This window comes from Pinus tabuliformis, chromosome 4_2 (assembly GCF_031772625.1).
Source record: "Pinus tabuliformis cultivar Carrire ecotype Pingquan chromosome 4_2, CPIR1, whole genome shotgun sequence".
In the NCBI taxonomy this organism is placed as follows: domain Eukaryota; kingdom Viridiplantae; phylum Streptophyta; class Pinopsida; order Pinales; family Pinaceae; genus Pinus; species Pinus tabuliformis.
In genome coordinates, this window is record NC_142304.1 from 647,300,016 (window position 1) to 647,322,053 (window position 22,038).

Genomic DNA, 22,038 nt, shown 5'->3' on the forward strand with positions numbered 1-22,038 from the left:
CCAAAAGTCGGAAAAGGGAATAGAAGCAAGAATAGAGTGAGAAGCAGAGCTTGAGGGTTTCAGGAGATAAGAAACATAAACCCCACCTTCCTCGGTGTATTTTTCAGATGCAAAATTGATCAACAATGCACTAATTTAGTGTCAAGACAAGAACAAAATGAAAAACAGGTCCCCTTGTCATGTTTATGGTAATATAGATAGGAATTTAAGATAAAACCTATGACAAGGGGAATATGCAAACATAAAATCAAGTCATGCATTTGATTCTATAATGTTATAGCCAATAAGAAATCACTATATAGATATTTAGAAAAGACGGTCACTGGGAAAAAAAACTAACTTGTTACCCCTAATTTTGAATCGGGCCTTTGTACACTGCTTGTGAGAAGCAGCTAAATCATCCTTGCAGGAATAACCCAACACAATAGATGCCCTTGCCTCTTTGTTGGTCTCTAGAGTAATATGGCATATTGTACACTCCTTCTCAGATCACCTCCCAATTCTGTCTAATTACCTCCCTTGATCAGAAGGTGCATTCTCTTCTCCTGCCTTCACCTTGGGGTAAAGAGTCCAGGACCCTTCTCATGATCTACATTGGAACTATCAGAAAGAGAACACCTTGTGAGACATGAAATTCCTACAATATCATATCAGAAGCATTAGAAAAATCATATTCATCATCATAAGTTCCTCCATTTGAAGTATATTGCGAATGCCATGATTGATCTTCAACATCGGAATAATTTGGGTTGTCTTCACTTCCATCCATACTTGGTCTGCATGAGATAGGTTCCTCCGACTCCTCATATGCTGGAACATTTTTGGACTCATCTTTAACTGTAGAAGTTGAAGGCCTCTCCATTCCAACACGGAATGGGCTATAAAATTCGGCTTACTCATCAACATGACTAAAAAAGCCCCTGTATTTTCCCCATTTCTCTTTAGAACTCTTTTTTCTCGCACTTACTATGTTTATGTTCTTAGGGACCACAACCAACCAGAAAAACCCCAAAAACAACAACGACCACGTATCATTTGTTATGCGTTGGGATGCACCCAGTATTATCTAAGAAAATATCAAGTCCAAAAATGTAACTTTGAGAAATATCCTTTGAGATGGCCTGTGAATAACAATGCTCTTTAATGCCGGTGAGGGCACGTGAGGGAGATGGTGGACGGGGCTCAGTGCAATTCAATGATGGAGGTATTGCTGAGGGGGCTCGATTGACCAACATGAACGAGAAGGGTACAATGTGCCAGAGAGGAGGGCATGAAAATGAAAAGTGTAAGGGAGGGCACATGTATGGCAGAGGGTAGAGAGCTACATGAATAGGCAGGTAGTAGAAAACAATTTGGACAGATGGTAAAATTCTAATGGTTGGAGGGACAAACATATGGCAAAATGTTATTGATTGGAAGGGTGAAATCCAAGATTTCCCATTGGCTGGGGTGAACAATGTTTTCACACCCCAAGCCAACAAATAAAACGTCTATGGGAATAAAAATAGAAACAAAATATTAACGGAATATGATTATCCATGGAAAGTTTTTTTTTTTTTCAAGTTGGAAATAAATTTAGAAATAAAATTAAAATAGAAACAAATCAATAGAAATATTGAATTTTATATTTAAAAAGAATTATAAAACAAAGTTAATTTAAATAATTGGGAAATTAATTGTTATCTTTGTGATATAAATTATATTGTAATTAAAAATATGTTAGAAACGTTATATTATAAAAAATCAATTTATTTAATGGAATATATTAATATAAACGTGAATATAAATGTGAATAAAAAGATGCAAATATCTCTCAAAATATATATTTAAAAACAATAAAGAGTAAACAATATAAATAAATTGGAAAAGTGGATTAGGGTGGATTGAGCTAGGAATCTTACCCACAACTAATTTTTTTTTCTATTTGTATAGTCTTCCAACAGTTATGACACTCCCTATGATGAAGAGCAGATGTTTTTTCTACCTCTATGTGGAAGAGTTATGTAGTCTTTGAAATGGAGGACCCTTTTCCATTGTTTTGGGTGCTTTCTATGGGTGTTAAGTATAAAATGTATTATCTATTTATTGCAATAAATAATGCATGTGACTATTTGCTTCAGGGTTTGGTGGATTTTTGTGAAGTATTAAAGCACATTTGATATGTCCATCAGCTAAAATCCAACATTTTTGTGGCCACCCACATAGTGAATAAGAACAATTATCGTGTAATAAATCACGCTATTGGATGCACACACTAGATATACTACCCAACCATAAACTATGTTTATATAGTTATCTTAGTAGGAGGTCATAATAGGTCGTCTCCAAGCCAACATTATGAATTCACAATAAAGGATGTCTCCTATAGCACGTTATTGTCAACTCATAGCTCAATACCTACTAAAAGCTTACATCAATATAATTCCTATAGGAAGTCCCATCCTCAAACTCTTTCTCTCCCCTCAGCTTGTGTAATCCAAGTAATGGGATCCCCTTATGTGTGCTTCAAGCTACTCCACTTCCCTAGAGGTCTCTAGAATAAATTGGCCAGGAAATATCTCTATGTGTCAATCCACAGAGTCTAATTGATAAGCAACAATTTCCTTTACTCATGGGTAATGTCCTCAATATAAAATCACTCACAAACATAGTATGCATTGTTAAACTCTAGCAACTTATCTTAAACCCCACTATGACTAACTTCCCTTCCAAGGACATATTAATCTATTTTATTCCTTTCTCCTAGTTGTAAACATTAAACTATCTCCATATTTGAATTTCATTTTCTCCCATGCATGTTTGAGACAAAAGTATTGCACTTCCCAAAAATATTGCACCTATCCCATGCTTTCAGTAACTATGTGATTTTTCCTTCCAACCAAAACTCTTACACGCATTCAATGACTAGGTTTTTGAAATAACGGAAATGAAAATTAGAAGGATCATTACTAAAAATTATTTAGAAAGGAGGATTGGGTTTATTAGACATATATAACTTTCAAATGGACCCCTTTTAAACCCCCTTTCTTGTGGAAACATCCCACATGACTCTATCCTTATCCATTATGGTCAATGACGTACTATATTTTTATTACATTTGATATATATAGTTTACATATTACATTTCTTAGCCCATGGCCATACATCATTTTAGAAGCATAGATTGTTAATCTCAAGATTACAAATTGGGGCCTTACATTCTCCTCCTCCTACATTTTGCACCATTCATGGTGGAAATTACAATATCAGTGTACATGTACATAGATACAAAATTTTACATCAATACTCAACAATTTTGTAGTTTAACAAAACCTATAGTAATTCCAAGTATAAACTCTCATTCCCCTCAACTTGCATAATCAAAATAAGTCTACCCACTTCTTTTCACCACAGTCCCTCATGCCATCATACTTCCCTTCCAAGGCTCCAACATAGGTTAAACATGAAGATTCAAAGTTATGGCTCCAAGAAATATAGATACAAAAAATGGAGTATTTGTACACTTATATACAAATGTACATTCAGGTTTCTTCAAAATTTATAAAAAGTTATGGTATTACTCTCCCATGGTCTCCTCGTGCTCTCACATGGTGTCTTTAAGAACACAACAATTCCATTGGAACTTTACCAAGTTGATGGGTTGATTCCTTGATTTTTTTAATTTTTAGCCTACACTCTAAGGAAAATACCTTCTAGAGGAGGTTTTTTACGAAAGCCCCTATAAAAATAGACCAAAAAACCGTTTGTAGAGGAGGTGGGTGGGAAAATGTTTTAGTATAAGTTTTTTTATGGTGCATCTACAATATACAAGCAAACTGGTGCATTACTATCCATATAAGCACCACTGCCGAATAGAACATTGTTATAGACAATTTTGTGCCTTACAGCAACAAGCATGAATTGTCAATAATCCAAGGGATCCAAAGTTCCCTAAACATGATGTTCCTACCCCTAGAGGAACAAGGTCAGCAAACCAACAGCTCTCAGATCAGTTCTCCACCTGAAAACACTCAAAAACAAGCAATCCTGAAATCAAAGCAGGTGCTCCACTAGGTTTCTGCGCTGAAACTCAGTTGCTCCATGGTGTACCTGCGTTGCAAAGCAAGTGGAACAAAGGCCACCTGCGCTGAGCGAGATGGGACAAGTGGCACACTGAGTCATTGCTCTGGAATCTTCCAAAAATGACACTTGGATCAGGTATTTCGCCTTGTGATGAGTCAGAGGCTCTGTTTCTCCAAGTGGAAGCAAGGTTCTCCAAGTGGACTCAAGAACTGAAGATCAACTGAAGATTAACTGAAGAGAGAGAGGACACAAGGCAGCTACACATCAGTTGCAAGCTGACTCATCCTTTCTCAATTCATCTATATATTGAGCTCTCTCCTATGAGCTCAGGAGGCTGGAATTTTGTGCAAAGTAATGATATGCTGTTGGTTTCACTATTGAGCTATTGGGTGATTGTTTGAGAGAGGTGAAGAGGAGAAATTCTTTCTGCTGGGAGGTGTTGCTGGGTTGGAGCCTTCAATGGTTGTAATACTCTCAGAACCTTTACTTCTTCATTAATAAAAGCTATTGAGGTTCTTCTATGTGCTCTTGTTTCAATAATATATTGTGATGATTGCATGTTTGGTTTACACTAATCCATGAACCAGTTATGATTGCATGCCTCTTGTAGTTTCCTTCTTTGTTACTTTGTAGGATCTCATTGTAGTTGGGCAAGCAAAAGAACAAGGACCTAGGAGCAAGCGGTCAAAGAGAAGAGTTTGGATTCGACATTAAGCGCAAGGCAACGGTTAGTGCATTTCTCCATTCTCTTTTGCTTTCATAAAGAGGTAAACCTTAAGTAGTTTGTTTTACAGTTGTTGCTAAGGAACTATCACCCTTAGAGTGGGATAGGGTCATCCGAGTCGGATACTTTTCCCTACAACAAACTGGCGACTCCGCTGGGGATCGTATCCGTTTGATTGTGTTGTAGTATTTTGCTATTCATTTCCTGAACAAAAGAGTACCAAATCGAAAAGCTTTTGACTATATCAAAAGCGAAGTAGAGGGCAGCTACTCTAGCTCATTTATGAGCAAGTTCATGATTTGAAGAGCTGATCTACAAGGATCCTTGTAAGCTCTTAGTGATAGCTTTTCACCTTCCTAATCATCCCTTTGAGTTTGCTTGACTGATTGCTTCTGATTTGAGCAAAAACTGTGCATTTTTGAGAAAATTGTGACCCGGAAACTGAGAAAACGCAACTTTCGTTTTTCAAAGCAGGTAGTACACAGGCTACCTGCTTTGCAACGCAGGTCCCGAAGGGGCTACCTGCGCTGAGAGCTAGATTGGCTGTGCAGCACCTGCGTTGGCCCAAATTTTCCTAGTGCATTTGGGGTTTCCTCCCTTTCTCTTGCCGGTTTTCACTATTGATTTGGCTGCCAGTTACCAGTCTTGCACCTGTTCTGAAACCAATATTACTTGCCATCATTCCGCCTCTGTTATATAACGAAATTGTACTTGTTCTTTTGTATTTCTTACTCATTTACAATTTCCCATAACGAAGAGTAAACTAGTCTTGCTTTTGGCCTCTTAGATCTGAACCTGTGTTAGGCATTTTGCTGGTCTAAAGAGTTAGCTTGTTTGCTGTCCATAGCTGATTAGTCATTTTACTTTCGTCATTATGGTTTGATTTCATGTATTTCCAGTGATTGAGCAAGTGAATCTTAAGGTGTCTTTTGATTTTGGACAAGCTTGTTTACTTTCGCTTTAGATCAAAATCAAAGTTATAAAACAACTTTCTTTTTGTAACCCATCCACATTAAGAAAGGGAAAAGAAAATACATGCATTGTGCATTTTGCATTTGACTGTTTGCTTGATGATTTAGGAAAAATTTTCATTTAGTGTGTGCTCTATGATCTATGTGAAAAGATTTGCCTTTCTTTTCCCTCAGTAGTTAAGGTTTTCAAAGTTGAAAGATTGAAAAGTTTGCTTCTCATCTTAGACTGCATTCAGGAATTTGTCATATACATCTCGTGGTGATCCTTAAAGGCAAACTGCTAAGCAAGATCAACATTGAAATAAATCCAATTTACATAACAACGCTTTGTAACATAACGAAAACAAATAGAGGTCTAGGTAGAGACGTGTTCCGGCGTCGTTAAACATAGTGACTGTCGATCTCTACGAAGGTGGGTGATTCCTCCTGAGAGTCGGTGGCACTAATACGGACTTGTGCTCCCACGTACCGTCGCGTATATATTGGGAGACCCCTATAGGCAATTATCCTTTATCCATAGGAAGCCGTGTCGGCCGCCCTACTGATCGCGATGCAGTGAACACAGCATTCACGAAGATCGACCACCCGTACCGTAAAACGTATTCTGTGGTTTCGCGAAAAGTTTGGCACACCCTCTGCCTAGAACTCCAGAGAAGTTTCTTTTGGCCTTTTTCAAACTCTATAACTAAAAAAGTCCATCCGAGCGTTTGTCACTTCGGGCTCGTTAAAACATCGAAGGCGACTAGAGTCATCTTTAGCTTTTTCTCGACTCTTAAAACATGAAAAAGCAAGTTTGTGTCTAAAAGCATCGTTAATAAAATTTATTTTAAACGGAACATAATCACCTGTTATTCCCACGTTGATCTTTCAGTTGAAAAGTATGGAGCCCACCAACCAAGGAAGTCACCTTGGTGGAAATCCCAATCCCTTCTCCTCTTGGGGAGATGTTGGTGCGCCTCATATGGCCACATTGTCGCTTCCAGGATTGACAATTGGCCTACCCGTATGGCTCTTTTCAACTAATGTAGTGCAGATCGCCACTAATCCTGAGCAGTCGAATCAACAGTCAGACCAGTCTAGAACTACCCACCAGCCTTCCACTTCTTACAATACTTCCTCTGATCCTTCATCTTCGCAAGGTAGAGCCGGCAAAAGTCAGCCTCCCATGGAGAAGAAAGAAAAGAAGAAGAGGGAAAAGAAGCAGAAGGGGCCTATGGCAAAGGCGACTGGGGGCAAACAAAAGACATCTGACAAAAATCCACACACTGCACCGACCGGGCCTAAATCGCCATGTGTCATTTGCAAAGGGACCCACTTCCATCGTGATTGTCCTTGTATTCCCCGGATACTAAGGGACTGGTCCCCCAGGTTGCACAATCCGGTAGCATCAACCTCTGGTAGTCACGTTGATTGCAGTCCATCAACTAGCGAGAGTGAAGGAAGAAAAGGGAGACCAAGATCACCCTGTATGTTGTGTGAAGGCGATCACGCCATCCACTGATGTCCATTCTTAGATGAGGCGAAGAGAGTTTTGGAAGATCGTCCGGTATCACCGTTACGACTTCCTCCTGGATACCAAAAACTCGTGCCTAATCACTCGATAGTTGAAAATCCAGCTGGCCCGCTCAAGTGGTCAGCTGAAGTGTCGGTCATTGAGAATGAACCTGCTGAATCCAGACCAGACGAAAGTCTAAAGGTCGAAATGGCAGTTGACCCGGTTCTTCCTTCAGAGGTTTCGTCCTCAAATGACTTCGTCATTGAAGACCCATCTTCAAATGACACCCTCACTGAAGAGGATAAGGATGACACCATCCATATTCTTTTCATCAACACAGACTCTGATGAGCATCAGGGCAATGCGCCCATTCCTTTATCGCAGGAAGGAACATCGTCAGGGTCGTATCCGGCCGTGTATTCGGTCCCACCACCAAGCAACCTATTTGTATCCTTCGATTGGAATCAACTAGGCAGACCCCGGTTACCAGCCAATATACCATTCAGAATCATTGTCCAAATCTATAGAATGGTAATGGCTGGAACCATCATTGATGAAGGGGCATCTGTGAGTATCCTTTCCTCTATTGCTTGGAAAGCACTGGGTTCCCCGGCGCTTTTACCTGAGATGAGAAATCTATCGGGTTTTGATAAAGGAACCAGTCACCCGTTAGGGATTCTCCCCAATGTTCCAGTTACATTGAAAGGGAAGACAGTTCATATGAACATCATGGTCGTCCAGGGACCCTTAGTTTATAACTTACTCCTTGGACGAGACTATATATATTGCATGGAGGCAATAGTGTCCTCGCTCTTTAGAGTCATGTGTTTTCCGCACGAAGGAAGAATGGTCAAGCTCGTAGACCAACTTTCATTTCCAGGATCACGCATCGCAAATAGTCAAATACCATCCCTTAACGGTTTATTCACTCAAGGAATGCCACCACCTCCGGTTCTACTTCCCGATGAATGCGAGTAATTCGAGAAGAAAAGAACTGGGACCCAGGGGGCATGCACCCTGGCCTGCCTCGGGCAGAGAAAACCTTAGGTATAAAGTTAATTTCCGCAGAAGAATATGACTAGTCCGTACCCCGTCCGAAGGAAGGAAGAGAGGGTTGTTCTAGGATAAAATTCTTTTGTCAAAGTTATGTGAGCGAAAGAATCGCTCCCTTTGTCTAAAAAAGTAGGCTCTCCTAAGGAGGGGATCTATTTGTGGCAGCAAGAAGGCACCATCTTTGAATGTCAAGCCTCACCCATTAAAACAATATGTTTTGAAAGAGAGTAGGGGCAGTCTTCAAAGAAAGAGAGGAAATTGCTGCCACAAGTAGTTGCCATCCTTAGCAACCTAATGATAGACATCGCCGAAAAGAGAGTTTAGTTTGCGGCAGCAAGCAAAACCATTTTTCGGATAATAAGTAAGAGGACATAATCTCTAAATTATACTTTATACCTGGGGGCATGCAAACCTTTTGGAGTGCAAGCACGGGACGACTATTTATTTTTTAAATTTTTAGGTCCTCCCTTTAAACCTGTAGGTCTAACCCGTTAAACTCGTAGGATTAGCCGTTTCCAGCTTGCATAAAGAAAGGATGAAGGGCAAAAGTTAAAACCTGCCAAATTGGAGTAATTAGTGAGGTATCGCTCCTTAAATAAGATTACCTCACCTAAGGCATTCCTTGTATTAAGACTGGTAAATCGAGCAGTTTTAGCACACAGTTCATGCTCGTTAAAAAATAAACGCAAGATCCGAGCAGTTTTAGCACATAGTTCATGCTCGTTAAAAAATAAACATAAGTTGTGAGCAATCTTCCCCTAGAGTTCAAGCTCACCCAGAAAAAATGAACCGGTAAATAACCTTGGTAAATGTAACCTTTGACAGCCATATTAAAGCCCTTGGTCGTGTTCTTGCAGTCTCACCTCCATCCGTTCATTTGGCCAATCGTTCATCTCCATATGTTTGTTTACCCATTTTGAGGAACAGCTGCGAAGAGTGATTTCACTTAGCCATCCTTGTGACACTGCCGTGATTGGAATATTCCAACCTGTACCTGGAATCTGCTGCTGCCCTGTTCATCACTCGTTCCTCAAAAGACAAGTCGTCTTTAAGCTCTTTTCACTGACTCGTAAAATATGAAAAGATTGCCGAGTTTTGGCCTTCCAGCTCGTTAAAGCGACCGGAAAGCTATCCCTCCTCTAGATTTTAATCTTTTTGGACCTGAGGGATTATTGCACAAAAAGATCGAGCGCTTGTTTTGTTCGGCTCGTTAAATCAATCGAAAATTCATCCCTTCTGTATTGTTTTATACTTTTCCGGACTGGAGGGATTAGATGACGAAAAAGGAATTTTGGAGTTGACTTTACATACCCTTTCAGACTCTCTAAAAATGAAAAGGACCAAGTTATCCTTGTCGTTAGACTCGTTAAATTCATTAAATAGCGACAAACTTGTCTTTAGACGAGAACGAGTTTCCCTATCGCTAGGCTCGTTAAAACATAGCGATGGGCTTGCCAGAAGGGCAGGTTATAGAACAAGCATATGTTATCCTCCTCAAGCTTGACAAAAATAAAGAGGTACTGGTCAGCAATGACTGGGGAAAAATTGGGAGAACCTCACAACTTTAATGGTAGCAAGTCGCTCTTGAACATGACACTTTGTCCTCCGTATCACATCGGGTTGGGTTGTTTCATTCACCGGTCTCATCACCATGGTCCTCGCCACACCATCCACATTTGGGGTAATGCTACCGATCCATCACATCAGTGTCGTTATATGTTCAAGAGATGTTGTTCTGCAAAGAGTCAACCGTGTCCCATCCACTGCCATACATTGTCCTTCATCCATTTCATGACCGCCACCCTGAATCATACATCACAGTTTGTTTTCACCTCATCACAATCACTAGCTCCGTTCCGTGTCAATGATGTGGGATTCATTAAGGCCCTCCTTTGACGGATCGCTCCTTGTCGACATCAGCTCATTATCCAAGGAGTTGATCTAGGAACAACCCCTTCAGTACTTTGAAGCTTGCATGCCTCAATGGCAAGTTTCTCACTTCCGGCGACAGGTATACATCAATGACCTTCGACCAGAGGATTTTGCATGGTGGTCGACGCCAAGTCCTTTATTCCCACCATGTGAATTGTACTGTTGTACCTTGAGGGTCATCATCCTTATCGGTGATTCCTCTCGCGCTTGTTAATGGTTTACATCATTGGCCGGTAATCAAGCGATGTCTTTCCATGTTCGACTTCAAGAAATTCTCACATGGATCGACTTGTACATCGAGTGAAGATCAGAAGAGATTGAAGACCCCGGATCTAGTTTCATCCATCCGGGCTGCGACATATATTCAGGATATAAAGACATTTGATATGTACATCATTGCAGCAGATGATCATCCTTCTCAAAGGATGATAATTTCAGCAGAGAATTATCAGTCTACAATCAGACGATCGTCTGTTCTATGTACCAAAATGTATTTATAAAGCTGAGCATGGGAATGCCCGCCTCAGCTAGATCATGAAAATGTATGAAAAATAATGTATCGTATTGTATCTTATTACAGGACACTTCTCAGCAGATTGAATGAACTTCGGATCCTCTCAATAAAGCATTTCACCCGATAAACGACCTCATACTTTAGGGGGCATCTGTTATAGACAATTTTGTGCCTTACAGCAACAAGCATGAATTGTCAATAATCCAAGGGATCCAAAGTTCCCTAAACATGATGTTCCTACCCCTAGAGGAACAAGGTCAGCAAACCAACAGCTCTCAGATCAGTTCTCCACCTGAAAACACTCAAAAACAAGCAATCCTGAAATCAAAGCAGGTGCTCCACTAGGTTTCTGCGCTGAAACTCAGTTGCTCCATGGTGTACCTGCGTTGCAAAGCAAGTGGAACAAAGGCCACCTGCACTGAGCGAGATGGGACAAGTGGCACACTGAGTCATTGCTCTGGAATCTTCCAAAAATGACACTTGGATCAGGTATTTCGCCTTGTGATGAGTCAGAGGCTCTGTTTCTCCAAGTGGAAGCAAGGTTCTCCAAGTGAACTCAAGAACTGAAGATCAACTGAAGATTAACTGAAGAGAGAGAGGACACAAGGCAGCTACACATCAGTTGCGAGCTGACTCATCCTTTCTCAATTCATCTATATATTGAGCTCTCTCCTATGAGTTCAGGAGGCTGGAATTTTGTGCAAAGTAATGATATGCTGTTGGTTTCACTATTGAGCTATTGGGTGATTGTTTGAGAGAGGTGAAGAGGAGAAATTCTTTCTGCTGGGAGGTGTTGCTGGGTTGGAGCCTTCAATGGTTGTAATACTCTCAGAACCTTTACTTCTTCATTAATAAAAGCTATTGAGGTTCTTCTATGTGCTCTTGTTTCAATAATATATTGTGATGATTGCATGTTTGGTTTACACTAATCCATGAACCAGTTATGATTGCATGCCTCTTGTAGTTTCCTTCTTTGTTATTTTGCAGGATCTCATTGTAGTTGGGCAAGCAAAAGAACAAGGAGCTAGGAGCAAGCGGTCAAAGAGAAGAGTTTGGATTCGACATTAAGCGCAAGGCAACGGTTAGTGCATTTCTCCATTCTCTTTTGCTTTCATAAAGAAGTAAACCTTAAGTAGTTTGTTTTACAGTTGTTGCTAAGGAACTATCACCCTTAGAGTGGGATAGGGTCATCCGAGTCGGATACTTTTCCCTACAACAAACATGGTGCACTATGGAAGATTTATTTTTAAAAAATAAAAAACCATGGTACACTAAATAGAAAAACATATCGGTGCTTGACTAATCGATAACACCAAAAAAAGGTTAACTTTTAAATAATTTTGATGCTATATACACTCGAAGCACTAGTGCCCTTCTTGAAGTAAAACACCCCAGTGAATACCTAGGAGGAGCACTGTTATAGCTTTTAATTTTCAAGAAAATGTGGTGATATATTCAAATGAAGCACTAGTGTTGTTAATGTATTAAAATGCACTGGTGCATCTTCTAAAGAGCATCACTAGGAATTTTTTTTTTAAATGCGGTGCTATTGTCCAACAAAGCACCGATGCGGTACGTGAATTAGAATGTCTTGTCGGGGCATCTTAACAAAATAATAACTATATGTTTTTTAATTTAAAAAAAGCGGTTCTCTTGGATATCTGATGTACCCGTGTAGTTATAAGAACACATTGAAGGAGGGTTAAATAACAAAAAAAACTCCTAGCCATAATTTTGATTTGTACCATCTATAATGTCAGAGAGATATAAAGCACCGGTGCCACTCTTTCCTCATGCAAGCACCCTTACATTGGTGCTTATCTTTCTCACCATCTTTTCGTACCATTCTCAGTGTGTGGCTTTCCAATTTTCTCAAATGGTGGTGAAATTTGTTTTTCTCGATTATGTGTCAACAATGCCTCCCCAACGAGAAAATGTCTAGGTAATGTCTATATTTCTCTCTAATTTAATTTTTTTAGTAGATTAGAATTGAAAATTAGCTCAAATTATCCACTGTTTTTGAAAAAAAATCCTTTGTGATGTGCTCGGTATGTTTGACTCACATTGATATTAGTTTACAGGGTGCACTGCATTTATGTGCATGAACCTAACACACTGTTTTATTCCAATGTGTTTCATAAATAAAAAATCACCAGGAAAAGCTATAAATTGTAGATCGATGCCTACATTTTTAGGTTACGCCTGGTGCTTTTACATTTAACAAGCGCACTAGAAAAGAAATATTGAAAAATATATCTCAGTATGTTTGATAAGCTGAATGTTCCATACAAGTGCGAAAAGGTTATACTTGTGCACCGGTGCATAAATGAGACACATCTAAATGAAAATTTAAATATGTGAACTAACCACGATGCATCAAATGTATGTGTGCATTGATTAAAATGTGGTTGTGTTTGAAAGTGCACTAGAGCTGGTGCATTACTTTTTTGCACACGCTGGGGATTTTATTTTTTTAATTAAAAGTTATGTTTCGATATTTATAAATATATTTTTCACTTAATAAAAAAAAATTGTATTTTGTGTACAAGGCTTATGTGTTTTATATGTCAATCATGTAGGAGAGATGTCAGCAAAGGGAGAAGTATCATGAGCAGGAGAAAATGGCATACCAATACAATATGGTCCAACCATTCGAGGCCAAAGAGAGGCAGAGGTATCTATAACCTCATCCAATTAGTGCAATGACCTGAGCGCTATTCAGGAATGTAGGAATCTTAAAGCAGTATGAGGAGGATACATCCCTGAAGGCACACTCTCTCTTGTTGTTGCATCTAATCCATCAGTGGAGTGTCCAAGAGCAGGGTTTCCATGTCAGTCCTGAGGTGTGGTATAGGCCCTTTGAGGAGGATATATATTTTATCACTAGCCTATCTAGGAGAGGGGAGGATTTTCCCCAGTTCCCTGATGTCTCCCATGGTGTTGAAATGGAGAGTCAACTTGCCTACTCTCAAAGATATGTTGGGCCTCACGCAGTTCATCCAATAGATATTCAGATGTGTGGTGGACAACTAGAGATTTCTTCTTTTGCTGCACAGGAGGTTAGGTGCCTCTCGTTATGAGTCACTGCCATTGCACACTTTAGTAGTGATGGGAGGCACATTAGTTTCCCTCTTTTGTATTATGTCGTTTCTTTGATTCAAGTGCCACAATGTATCAGATGGTCTGCCATTTTTTTGAGATAGTTTTATATGGCTTTAGATAGATGTTGTGTGATGATTCATAGAAGGGAGAACTTCCCTTTCTCTTTAGAGCTTTGTTTTTTATTTTTTGAGAGGCTTTGAGAGATAAGGCTTACATTTGACAGTCACTTTCCCAGGCTAATGAATGAGGTCTAGATGTGCATGTGACACAAGATAATTCCCAATAGGGACTTGATGGAGTATCCAGCCTGGATTTCTGCCTAGGATGAGTTTGACCATGTGTTTAGCTTGTTGTCATTTCATTACACGGGGATTGATTGAAGACAATGTCCCAAAACCCTCTTCACACTGGCTGATCCTCCAAATGATAGAGGTAATATTAGTGCTTTATTTAAATTAATCTAATTTCATTTTATTATTTTAATTAGAACAAAATTTATTCTAGCACGTTTTTAAAGTTGTTTAATGAAATTGTCTAATTATGGTTGTGTAGTATATATTTTGTAGACATCAACACATTCCATGGAGACATGCCTCCTCCCACAACGGATGGAGGAGACGAGGATATGGGCGAGGCCCAAGAAGGTGAGGCACATCTTCAGGGGGGCATGGGTGTCTGAGCCCGTAGAGATGGTTTAAGATTTCAGATGGATTAATGTGACAAATTGTCCAAAGTTTTGGTTGAGGAGAGAGTCTTCCCTGTGAGGGTTCAAGACATCAACAAAGATCCTAGGTTCATGGATCTCTACAGAGACTCTTCGTGTGAGATGATGTCTCTTATGTGTCATATTGTTAGAGCTAGTAGGCTATTGCCAACGATGAGGGATGCAAGGAATCCAATGACAGATACATCAGATCATGATCATGAGGGTGGTGATCATGATGCTTCTAGTAGTACTATCCCATTAGAACATGGCCGTTAGGGTGCTAGTGATCCTTCTCGTATTTCATGGCATCCTCAACCACTTGATGATCAAATGCCAGAGCTAGAGGATGTGCCTTATATTTCTCCTGACAGAGCATACCAACCACCTCCTCCTCCACCTTAGAGTTCGACAAATGTTGAATCAATTTTTGACCATCCATCTTCTATTATTGCAAGCCAACCACCTCCTCCTCCACCTTAGAGTTCGACAGACATTGAGGCAGTAGTTGACCATCCACCATCTTTTGTTGTAGACTAGGATGGCACTATTATGTATGTTGTATCAGATATTTGATTTCAATTATTTGACTTGATGTAGTTATTTGACTTGTTTGTATGTATATATATATATACACACATATATGGTGCATTTTTTGTGTATGTTTATGTACTTAAATTATATGTTGGTGTTGGTGTGTATATTGTTAGGTCATGTTAGATATGTTCATTTAATGTGCTTGCAGATAGATATGTATGTCATAACAATTATGTGACATGAGATGTATATTGATTTGATGATGTGTGTGGCGATGATGTTAGATTACAATGTTTGTGTTTTGTTAGATGTGATCATGATGATGATGCCCTATTATATTATTATATTTATGTGCTAACTAATGATATTTATATGTGCTAGAGTTGTATATAATTAGATGATGGTAGTGAATTTGAATGTGTATCTTAGATGATGTTTATGTTTGTCAGATCTTTATCATCATGTTGTTTCTTTTTATGAAATAATATTTATTATAGATTATGTATTGGTGAACTTATATCAAACTTTTATATATGAAATTACATGCAAAATGACTTACTTTAAAAAATATGCAAAGATATTTTTATAAATTACAAATTTTAGTATGGTTGAAACTATGATTGTAAAATTACAACAAATATTTTTCTATTTTTGAGATAGTTCATTCATATTCATTTTATCTTAATTAGTAAAATATTTCAATAATCGCAAGGAAAAAATAATTTAAGGTTGTATGTTTGAACCCTTTATAGAAATTACCTGCAAAGTAATCCTTAAAAATAGAATGGCGAGAAACACAAAACAAATACACAAAGATTTTCCCCTGGATTCCAAAACCGGGACTACCAGATTGATTTTTCATTATGTTCATTTCAATGATACAATACATATATATGCATGTCGAAGCATTCATAAACCCCAATCCATTAACTTGGATTAGAACATAATTGTAGTTCCCTTGACCAGATCTACAAAATACCATGGGCAGAAAACCATCATGCCCAAAACCATGTGCAAAACCATAGGTAGGTCTACCCACCTAAAATAGGGTCCAAAAAAATTTCCCAAGGCACTGCCCCGAACCCTGTGCAAGGGGGCTATCTCCCTCATGAAACCCCCAAATAGGGGGGGCTGCACCCTCCCTGCTGCGTTCGACGCAATGTACATCGAAGGCCTTCCCCCCCTTGTAACCCCCCAACTCGTGCAACTCGTCGTGGAAAGAATATAACACACACCCAACAAAGGTAAAATAATTTAGTTAGTTCTTAATAAGACGAAAACGTGTAACTCATTCAATTTTTAATATAAAATATTAATAATAATAAATTATTCAAAAATACAATTTCACCAATTCAATATTTGTTTATAAAATACAATCTATTGTTAAATTTTAAACACTTATGTCATACTTTTTTATAATTAATTTAGATTTAATACAACTTAAAAAATTATATTTTTATAAAATTTAATTTATTACTAAAGTTATGAGATTTTCAAGCAATTTAAATTTATTTGTAGCAACCCTCACCAATTTGAATTAGAAATTTCTCTCTCTAAAGATGATCACGAAATGTAAAATAAGTCTTGTGAAGTTACTTGTAGTTGGGAATTTTCTCTATTGGAAGTTCTCCCTTAAAGAGGCAACTAAACTTTTTTCTAGTAATACATATATAACATTTTGATGTTATTTTGGTTCTTTATTTTCTATTATAGTAGTTTAAATAACTCTTTTTAATAATGAGTATGAGTTAAATGATACAAACATCATACTATATTAGATTTCAATTTTTGACAAATAATATATTTGATTATTTCTTAATAAACAACTCAAGAAATATTAATTTTTCCACATACTTATCACATGATAGTCATTAAAATTCATGTTTTCACATTTCTCCTAACTAGTATTATATCAAGTTCACAATGATAAAGACATGTCTACTTTAAATAATCTACTTATAAATACATAAAAATAGATATTTATTTTACATAATCTAAATATGAATGAAAAATGCATCACCAATTCTATTTGAAAGTCAAACAAATTCCTCTTAATCACCATCATATTATTTATCATTTAATTCTTAGCCATAAAATATTTATTAATTCAACTTTTATTTATAATTACCATTGAAAAGAAAATATAAAATTGTTCCATTATCCATGAAGAAACAATTAAAACCCATGCATCAATGTAAGCTCATTTCTTTCTCTTATGGTCCATAAAAAGATGTAATAAACATTTTATACATGCATGAGACCTCTTTTTAGTTTCCCTAATGTTGCAAGAGCTATAATTTAAATATAGTAAACAAAACTTTACCTCTCATGTCAAGAATTGAATCTTACATATTTATACACAATTTTTTCATTGTTAAAGTCCTCTTAGAGTTATCACTACATGATTTATATTGATTTTGAACTAAACAAGAAGAACAAACATGGGAAATGAATAATAAACCAATAAGTAAATCGAGAGAAAGTCTTCACTGTTGCTTCTAAATTCACTATTTTCTCGTTTTGGTTATATTCTTCTCATTTTCCTATTTGAGAAGGATTGTGACTTTGAATCCTTATTATCATAGGTATTTTACACAATTGGAAATACTTAGTTTTAAGTGTAAAAATGTTTCCACTGCAAAAAAACGTGTAAAAATGTTTGTAAATTTACCAATTACATAAAATGCCAACAATATGAATACAAAAATATTATAATTAGTGAAATAAAGAAAACAAAAAGATACAACAATAGTATAAATAATGAAATAACACAAGTACATATCACTCTTCGTTGTCATCGCCCTAATTATCTTCCACTCTGGGCATGATAACATTGTTGTTCTCAAAAATATGTTTTGGTATAGGGTCATGACTTAATATCTGTTGAAAATGCAACAAGATGATGGAGCTTAGTGAAAAGGAGCCGCCTTCACTATGTGGGCCCACAGGCTATTTTTGGCGCAAAGTCTATTTTTAGACATATGGATCATGGTCTATGAGTTGCAGGATGTTGTTTATGGATGATTGGTCATGTTGGGAAAATAAGATGGACTTCTATTTTTGGTTCATAGCGGAGTGATCAAAGTCTATTTTTAGACTGCCAGGCTAAAAATAGAAATAGTCAAATATTATTAGCCCTTAGTAATATTTGGACTCTAAACATTATCTTATTCTCTTGGAGCACTTCAGTTCAAGCTACGGATGTGGCACATGTAGCTGACAGAAGGAATCACATGGTTTCTTATGTGTTAGTTGAGCTATTGCATGGAGGACTTCAGTTAGAACTCATGCATGTGAGTTCTGTGGAGTTGGATGTGGAGTTGATGGAGTTGTGTTCAGTTTGACTTAGTTGAACTAGCTGTATTTAGTCTAACTAAAGAATACACTAGTGATGAGTTGTGTGAATTAAATATTAATTAATTCACTAATTATTAACTCATAAAGAAACTAAATAATACATCAGTTAACTCAGTGCATGGACAGTTCAACAGAGATAGGTGTTAGAGGTAAGTGAAAGGGTGAGTTGTGACTATCAGTTGTGCATGAGATTTTGCACATGCATGGATTGAGTAATGCCAATGAGGATTGCGCAGTGTGAACCAATACCAAGACAATTGTAGCTTGTGCTCACGTGATTTTCACTTTGGATTGTGCAATGGAGGCAGACAAAGCAGCGGAGAAGATTTGAACCCGTGACTTGTTCGGATCTGAGCTAGTTTTGTGTGTAACAGGTGGAGATAGTACTGAGTACTTGTGAGGAGTATTGTACTATGTATTGTTACATGTTCTCAATTAGTATAATATACAGATAGTGTGGGGTTTTCAGCTGTATGCTTTCCCCAGGTTACATACTGTGTTAATGTGTGCATGCAATTGATGTTTCATTGATTTTAATGCTGCTAAATTGATGATCAACGTAGAGGAGGTTATGTATTATGCATGTATTCCACAATAGTGTATAATCAGGATAATCTCTATGAATAAGTGTTTATTATTCAAAATTTCTACATGGTATCAGAGCTCTTTGATTTTTAGAAAAATTTCTACAGGATATCAAAGCGAGGATTGATCATCAAATCTATTATTCAAAAAGTGATTACATTTTATTTCTTCAGGCAGAGTCTATAATCGGGCCAGGTAGCCTCTGGATTCATCCTTCCTTTGGAAGGTGAGATATCCGGTGAATTCCCATACAGTCGATCTTTGTACAAGAAATAATTTGTTCTCACGAATTTTAGATCAGAAGCAGTTGAGTTTTGAGCTGGTGGAATGGCGCTCAAGGATAAACTCAGAAACATTAAGTGTGAGAATGGAGATCGTATGCCCAGGTATCTCACGAAGTTCACCTAGTGTCAGGATGAGCTGGGAATTGTGGGGGTGATTGTTTATGATGAGGACTTGGTGAGCTTGGCTCTCCTTGGTCTTCCGAAGAGTTGGCATTTCTATTAGGACTTTGTCAATGGTCGGGAGAAATTGCCAGGATGGAAGAGACTTTGGTCGGATCTTGTGCAAGAGGAGATCAGACAGAGCACCAGAGACAGTTCTTCATCCATGAATGATGAGGATAATTGTGCCTTAGCGAGTAAGGTGAAGAAAGGGAAGGTGAAGGGGTCTCTTTCAGAATCCAGTTCTTCCAATAATGGGAAGAAGGTTGACAAGTCAAAGATGAGATGCTTTCGTTGTCATGAGTTGGGCCATTATGCTACTAATTTCCCAAAGAAGAAATCCAAGAAGGGATCCGAGGAAGGATCTGAAGGTGAGGCACTTGCTTCACAGTTTGATTTGGATTTCACACTCTTCGCATGCATGGTTTCATCCATGGTGGGAAATGGTTGGTTTCTTGACAGTGGAGCTTATTTCCACATGACCGGTGATAAGAGTTTGTTCAGTACTTTGGAGGAGAAAGATCTCCAGATACTCATAGCGATGGGTAATGATGAGAAGTATAGCGTCTCAGGTGTAGGCACGATTATTTTTCAGAGGGAGTGTGGAGCTCGCCTTACCTTGACCGATGTCAAGTATGTACCAGGACTGAAGAGAAACTTGGTGTCGATTGCAATGCTGGAAGACAGAGGCTGTGATGTAGTCTTCAGTAAGGGAAAGGTTTTCCTTAGACACATCATCACTAGACAGGTGAAGCAGATTGGTTCACAGGTCAAGAACCTGTATGTTCTTGAGGTTCAATATGCATGCAAAGCCTTGAGCAGCGAGGCAACTGATGGAGACTTGGTGGTTGAGAGGGAGCGTATATTACCTCTCAACATGCAGAGCTAGAAGAAGTCTCAGACGATTGTGGAGGAGCCATGATTGGTGCAGCAGCTTCAGGAGGTTGTGGAGCAGCCACAACAAGGGAAGCTAAGAGGAGATCGAGTAGAGACATATACTCATGCAGAGACCTCCAGTAGGGGGAAACTTCAAGCCAGGTGGGTTGAGGGATCACATGCAGCCATACCTCCAGCTAGGAGGTGGGGCAATATAGAGTGATCGTCCCAAGGAGGAGGGGCAAGATCCTTGAGGTACCTAACCTCTTGGATGAGACCTTGCTACGGGAGCCCCGATGTGGAGTAGCAGGAACTGACTGATTGGGTAAAGACAGATGCGGATGGAGCGGCAGAGAGAGCGACAGTGTAGGGAATCCTAGGATAGCGCATAACTAGTAGGCTGCAGCAATGCGAGAGGCACAAGTGTTTTGCACAGTGCTAGGTGGCACAGAGAGGTGTGCAATGGTGCGAGATGCATGGAGATGTTGCAGTAGTGCAGATGTCAGAGAGGGAGAACCTGTCAGCAGCAGGTAGAGCTTCAGCATCAGAGTATGTTCCTAGCCCAACAGAGTGGTCAGTTGGGAGTGTTTTTGTTCCAAGTGTTGTTGGAGCAAGTGGTCTGGGCAAATGTGTTGCATGCAGAACATTCCAGAGTTGTAGGATAGGGGTTGCAAATAATCCATATCTTATTGAGAGGGAGTGTTGAAAATGCAACAAGATGATGGAGCTTAGTGAAAAGGAGTCGCCTTCACTAAGTGGGCCCGCAGGTTATTTTTGGCGCAAAGTCTATTTTTAGACTATATTTATCTTTAGACATATAGATCACGGTCTATGAGTTGCAGGATGCTGTTTATGGATGATTGGTCATGTTGGGAAAAATAGATGGACTTCTATTTTTGGTTCACAGTGGAGCAATCAAAGTCTATTTTTAGACTGCCAGGCTAAAAATAGAAACAACCAAATATTATTAGCCTTTAGTAATATTTGGACTCTAAACATTATCTTATTCTCTTGGAGCACTTCAGTTCAAGCTACAAATGTGACACATGCAGCTGACAGAAGGAATCACATGGTTTCTTATGTGTTAGTTAAGCTATTGCATGGAGGACTTCAGTTAGAACTCATGCATGTGAGTTATGTGGAGTTGGATGTGGAGTTGATGGAGTTGTGTTTAGTTTGACTTAGTTGAACTAGTTGTATTTAGTCTAACTAAAGAATACACTAGTGATGAGTTGTGTGAATTAAATATTAATTAATTCACTAATTATTAACTCATAAAGTAACTAAAGAATACATCAGTTAACTCATTGCATGGACAATTCAACAGAGACAGGTGTTAGAGGTAAGTGAAAGGGTGAGTTGTGACTATCAGTTGTGCATGAGATTTTGCACATGCATGGATTGAGTAATGCCAGTGAGGATTGCGCAGTGTGGGCCAATACCAAGGCAATTTTAGCTTGTGCTCATGTGATTTTCACTTTGGATTGTGCAGTGGAGGCAGGAAAAGCAGCGGAGAAGATTTGAACCTGTGACTTGTTAGGATCTGAGCTAGTTTTGTGTGTAACAGGTGGAGATAGTACTGAGTACTTATGAGGAGTATTGTACTATGTATTGTTACATGTTCTCAATCATTATAATATATAGATAGTGTGGGGTTTTCAGTTGTATACTTTCCCCGGGTTAC